General features: G+C 46.6%; 1 protein-coding gene across 7 annotated transcripts in view; it reads left to right on the top strand.

Moving 5' to 3' along the window:
* The first annotated feature begins 676 nt into the window (after positions 1-676).
* The window catches only part of OTUD7B (OTU deubiquitinase 7B), a 74563-nt gene continuing 69239 nt past the window's right edge, over positions 677-6000 (top strand). For 2 of the 7 annotated variants that reach the window (XM_072644681.1, XM_072644676.1), the window contains exon 1: positions 1891-2050. The gene's annotated coding sequence lies outside the window, so the exon portion shown is untranslated. Of the gene's footprint in view, positions 694-888; positions 906-1300; positions 1437-1890; positions 2051-5670; positions 5754-6000 lie in introns of those variants that run through there. The other 5 variants (XM_072644679.1, XM_072644680.1, XM_072644682.1 and 2 more) reach the window with 5 other exon arrangements.

Here is a 6000-nt window from a genome sequence, read left to right as displayed (position 1 = left end):
TGCACTGGGTGGGGGTCCCAGGGATGCTTTCAGATTCTGGGAAGTAAGTCCATTATCTGTGTGACCTATACTCCTTTGGAGTGGTGAACCCGGGAAACCTCTTCTAGTTCAGATATGTAAGGCATAATCAGCGCCCCCTCCCCAAGATGCCATTAAAAGGCTCAGTAAATGTATTAACTCTTTTGAGGGAGTTTCCAAACTTTAAAACACGGTGTAAATAAGGGGACACAGATGCGGAACGCGCGTTTATTAAGCCCAACTATAAGCCAGCACTCTGCTAAGTGCTTTATTCATATTATCTTATTTGAACCTCACAAAAACGCTGAAAGGGAGGTGCTATTTCACAGTTGAGGAAACAGCGGCAGACTGATGAAGAGACGATAATGTCCACTCGGGGATCTCCGCTGGAGTGCCTTGCATCGCTAGAACACCGAAGGAAGTTGGAACAAAGTATCCTTAGCTGCCACAGACTAGCAATACTGTTACCCATGGGAAGCACCCAGGGGACCTGGGAGTTAACTTCCCCACGCCCTGGCTCCTCCTCAGTCGGGAGGGCCCCTGCAGGAGGCCGGGTTGGTTTAAGGTTTCCACCACCCAGCGGGCTCACCACGGTTTGCCCCTTTATACGTTTATTGCCTCGTATAAAGCTCGAACCACAATAAGGGCTTGTGCATTGAGTGCTGACTGCACCAGGTGAGCCGCACGCAGTTGGGAGGGCACAGGGACTGGGGACTGGTGCATCCTGGCTCACTCGAACATATTCAGGTAATAAGCATTAATTTAGCGTGAAAAGCCGATGCCAGGAAGTTGGACTCCCAGGACGGCGTTTGGAATCCTCTTTGGCATGTCACGTCGTCATCACAAAGTACTGCTGAGATGTCTGTACGTGCGCTGCACGGTACGAGGTACCAGTCCACAATCCCCACCCTGCGGAAGCCAAGTCCCAAAGCTGGCGGGTCGATTCCTCGGGTGAATTCAATACTGAAAGGGCTGCGGGGGTCTGGGGTACTGGTGGCGAAGAAGGAAAGGCGAGGACCGGATGGGAGACCAGGAGAATTTAAGAGGGCATCTACACCCCTTCTCCCTCCCCACCACCCCAAGCTTCAGCTCGGGGGGTTCCGCTGGGACAAATGGGCAACAAGGGGTCGCCCAGCTCGCGCAGGACAGGAGAGAAAGAAGGGGGGTCACGCGCGGGTTAACTGCAGGGCGGGGCGGAGGCGGGGCGGAGGCGGTGGTAGCGGCCGAGAACGCGGCGAGGGGGCGGGGATTCGGGAGGGGGCGGGGTCGGGCCGCAGGCGGCCTCGGCCGCGGCCGCGGCGGCGGCGGCCTCAGCAGCTTTAGGTGTCGCTAGCAACCCACTCCGGCCGGAAACAGGCGCCAGTTTCCGGCCGGACGGTTGAGGAGTGGCCGCTCCAGGGCTAGCCGCTGGAGTCGAAGTGGGTACCGGGCTCGGAGAGAGCAGGGAGGCGTAGCTAGTGGCGAACCGGGGCTAGCCCGTGAGGGGCCGCTGCCTCCGGGGCTGGGGGGAGGTGACCGGGCCAGGCTGGGCGGCGGGGAGGGAGGGGGGCGTCGCCGGCCGCCGCGGGATGAGGGGAGGCTACGGGGCCCCGCGCTCCGCCCCGGCGGCCTAGGGTAACGGAGCCTCCGCCCCCGGGACGCAGGCAGTGCGCGGCTGCCCGTCCTCTCCCTCCCTCCCTCCATCGGTCAGTCCGTCTGCTGTCGGATTCCCCGCGCGCCCCGCCTCGCTCCGCGTCCGAATCCTTCCCCACCCCTTTGTCGGTGTGCGGGGGTGGCTCTCGGGGGCGGGGCGGGTCACCCCTGACCTTCGCCGGGGGCTGGAGCTTGGCCGAAGTCTCTCGGTCCCCAAGTTTGCGGAGCTGCCCCATTAGGGCCAGGCCTCTGCCCCGGCGCTCCTGGCAACGAACAGCTCCCTCTGGTACACAAGACGCGACCCGGAGCGGCTCCCGCGGACCCTTCCGTCCCCCTGTCTGCCTCGGGCCGGCCGAGGGAAAAGTTACCGGGGGAGGCTGGAAACTTGAGAAGCGAAGGGGTGAGTGAGTGGCGGCGGCGGCCCCGGGCTGGCCCCGGCTTGTTTACTGGCCCGCGGTATTTTTAGCCGGGCTTCATCCGGGCCCCGCTCGGGGGACTTGACTTGTTCAGGCTGGAGGCGATCTGGCTCGGGGGGTGGGGGGTCCTCTTCGCTGGGTTTGTTCCCCTGCCCTTCTTGAAATTCTCGGTCCCCCGATGCCCGAAGCCTGTGGCAGCCGAGTGGAGCACGGAGAAGCTGTTTGAACTTTAATTTTGCTACTTTTTAAAAAATTTCGTAAATACCCTGTGTGAAGTTAGCGACCCTTGCCAGTGGTAAACTCCTTTCCGGAGGTCTGTTTGAGGCAAATAGCCTTTTCCATAGTTGGGAGATTCGTAGAAATGTGCAGTCAGTTCTTAGTTACCACCTTCATCAACAGAGAATCAGTGGTATGGACAATTCAGAATGTTAATTCCCAATTTATTTCTAGTTTCGGGATGTTTTAAGGTTTTTTTTTTTACGATTTTCTTTCTTAACATTTTACTTAGTTTTGACGAAAAAATGCGTTCTTGTTACTGACAAAGATTCATCCATTGATGGAGTTGGGAAAGAAGATATCTAGGATGGCGAGAGGGAGCACGTCTGTCGTTTAAACACGTCCCTGGGCATAAGCCACAAGTTCATAACACCAACAAATTGTGGAGTTAACCTGTTTGTCCTCCTTGTTTCTCAAGTAGTTGATAATTAAAGTTCCGCATCCAGCTTACCACTTTCTTTGATTTTTCCATTGTGGAGTTATATTGTGGCCACAATAGTGCCACACTATAGTGGGTAACAATTATAACAGAACTGAAATTGATAAATGAAATGTAGACAATTCCAGAGTGTGTCTGCAATTTTTTATCTTGCATCTTAGTCACCTCTGTACTTAATTGAAGAATTGACACTTATTAGTCAATATTAATAATAGCCCAAGAAAAACATTTGAGAAGGGAAAGATATGTACTATATATTCCAAATAAGTTTTGGATTATTTATCATTTTGGACTATCCAACTCTTCATGAGCATTAATGATCAAGAGTTGAACACTCTGACTTAGGGGCCACTCTGTACTGGAGTGGGGAAGGAGAATTGGGGTGGGAGCAGACTGTTCCAGAGCTGAGTCAGTTACTCACATTTCTGTCTAATTAAGCTTGTCCTTTTGGTTTAATGCTACAGATTACTTTGAGAAGATGTAAATTTTCTGGTTACAGATGCTAGTGCTTTTTCCACTCTACCAAATTGTCACCCTTTCTTTTCCAGGCTCTGAAAATTAAACCAAACTAAAATTAAGCTAAACTCAAACCCAGAACATTTAGACACTATTCCCTAGAATTAAAATACACAGTGAAATGAAAGCTTTTAGGGAATTATGGTTTAAGAATAATTGGTATTGAATTTAGTTGGATTTTGGAGGTGTGATCTGTCAGAGGCATATCTGCCATCTGGGTGAAGTAAAAGTAAGAGTGCACAGAAAACTTAAAAATTATTCTGAAAACTTCATTTTTTCTCCCTCTTGTTTCACTAGCAGTGTTTTGAGAAACATAATATGGGGAGTGGAATGTGATTTTTTTTTTTTTTGAGATCGCACACACCCAGAGAGATTAGTAGTACTCAGAAGCTTCATTTTTGTGTGTGTTAGAGTTAGCTCAATTATTACTGACAGGCTCCATGACCTATTTATAATTGTGGCAGGAGCAAATCCCCTGGTTGAAATGTCTGTAGTTTGAATAAACCTCAAAGGGGCAGGGAAAGAATTGGATGAGACTGGGTGTATTTGTTACTAGCCTGATGCTGAGGTATGTTGTTGGTGAATTCTACAGAATCCAAAAACAATAGAAAGAGATACCTGCCCTTGTGGGGCTTTTGGTTCATTTGAAGAGACAGAACATAGCTTAATACTTAGATAATGGCATATGAACCGGGTGCAGTTTAGTATAGTGGAAAGTGCTGAGAGAACTTATCATGAAGAGCAGCAAGAAATGGATAGTTTCTGAGGTGATAGATTTTTTTTGCCTGGGTTTGGAAGACAACATAGATTGGTAGAGAAAAAAGGGAAGGACATGCTAGGTAGAAGAAACAGCATGCGTCAAAGTTGGTATGGGTGGAGATGAGCAAGGTACAATGGGGAAACAAGTGAGATTGGCTAGAGTGGAGGGTCTGATGGTAGGTTATGAGAGGTGAGGGTGAAATAGAGTTGTGAGGAGATGGAATTTGGAAGCCAGACTTAGTTTGGATTTGTTAACATTGGATAACAGAGAGCCATGGTATAGGCCTGTGAGAGGAATAATGATGTACTAAGAGTTCTGGTTTAGAGAGAGAGGGAGGCAGATATATTAGGACTCATCTTCTCCCTTCCTGAACCAGTTTAGATGCAGAGAATCTTGAGTTTTCTCTGTGGAAGCAGTAAGATTTCAAGCAGCCTAATTTATAAAGATCTCTCTACACCCATCTCAGAGTGATTTAACATATAGGTGATCCCAAAGACTGTAACTGAGTTCCCCACTTTCTTGTGGCAAGCAAAAAAAAAAAAAGGTCATTATCTATGTATATTCAACATTCAGTCTTCTATGTTGATTGTAGGGGGTCAGTGGTGTAGGCAATCTAGAACTGAATAGTACAAAAAGGGTTTGTTTTGGAAAGCATTATAATTAAAAACCCTAACAAGTTTATCTTTTGTTTTTGTTTAAGCTACTATTAAAATTTGAATTACCTGAGTACATGCCATCTAATATCAGTATGTGCTCAGATAATTGGCTGTTGTTTTTTCTCTACCAATCTATGTCTTGCAAAGCCCAAGCTAAAATTTATCCTATCCAGGAAGTTATCCTTTTCTCACTGCTCCTTATGATAATGTCCTCTTAGCATGGTAACATGCTGAATAGCCCAGTAGAAGGAGCTTGCAATTTTCCTTATAATGATGTAAAATAAACATTGACATTTTACTATACTAAGAATGCTGGTGAGGGACATGTGTTGTTCAGTAATTTTTTGTTCCTGTCTGACTTTTTGTAACCCCCATTTGGGATTTTCTTGGCAGAGATACTGGAGTTGTTTGCCATTTTCTTCTCTAGCTCATTTGACAGATGAGGAAACTGAGGCAAATAGTTAAATGATTTACCTAGGGTCACACAGCTAGTAAGTGTGTGAAGCCAGATTTGAACTCAGAAAGATGAGTTTTCCTGACTCCAGGCCTGCGAGTTTTTCATGTATATAGCCAGATTATAAACACACACGTATATATTCAGTCACAAGAGTCAGGAGCTTCTCAGGATTGCATCAGTCTGATGAGAATTGAACTGGTTTTTGTTTGTTTGTCTCTTCCCCCTCCCCCCCAAAAGACTAGTATCTAAAAGAGGGGATTAAAGAACTAGATACAGTCAAAATTTATCAAGGCCTTTCCTTCTGAAATAAATTTATTTCAAAATTTGACCAATTTTTTTAAAGGCACAAATTAGCCCCTTAAATCTAATAAAATACTGTTTCTCATCTTTCACATAAAGCAGTTGACCTGAACACACCTGACCTCATAATTGTTACCAAAGCTGTGTACTTGTGATGTCATTACTAAAAGATTATGATTTACCTCTTGGATGAGAAGATTGTCATCTCTCTTGGACTCTGGAAATCAGAGAATGAAAAAGACTGGGTTTTATTCCTTCTACCTACTCAGGATCATTTTTAACTGTGTGTGTTATAGGGTTCTCATCCCTTTATTTTCTCTAGGAAATAGTTTGCTTTCATTTATCTGTGTTAATAGAGGGGAACAATCAATCAACAAATATTTATTAAGGACCTACTATGCACTCCTTGAGTGGTGGGGATAGGAATCCAAGTAGAAGATACTTGTAAAAGACAAAGTTCCTAATTTCATATATCTTATTATTTAGCTAGGGAGAAAAGACAAACTGTCAAATAATTCAAGAGTATACAA

Source organism: Notamacropus eugenii, chromosome 2, assembly GCF_028372415.1.
Source record: "Notamacropus eugenii isolate mMacEug1 chromosome 2, mMacEug1.pri_v2, whole genome shotgun sequence".
Lineage (NCBI taxonomy): Eukaryota > Metazoa > Chordata > Mammalia > Diprotodontia > Macropodidae > Notamacropus > Notamacropus eugenii.
The sequence above is the reverse complement of the archived record's forward strand: the minus strand, read 5'-3'. Positions and strand labels throughout refer to the sequence as shown.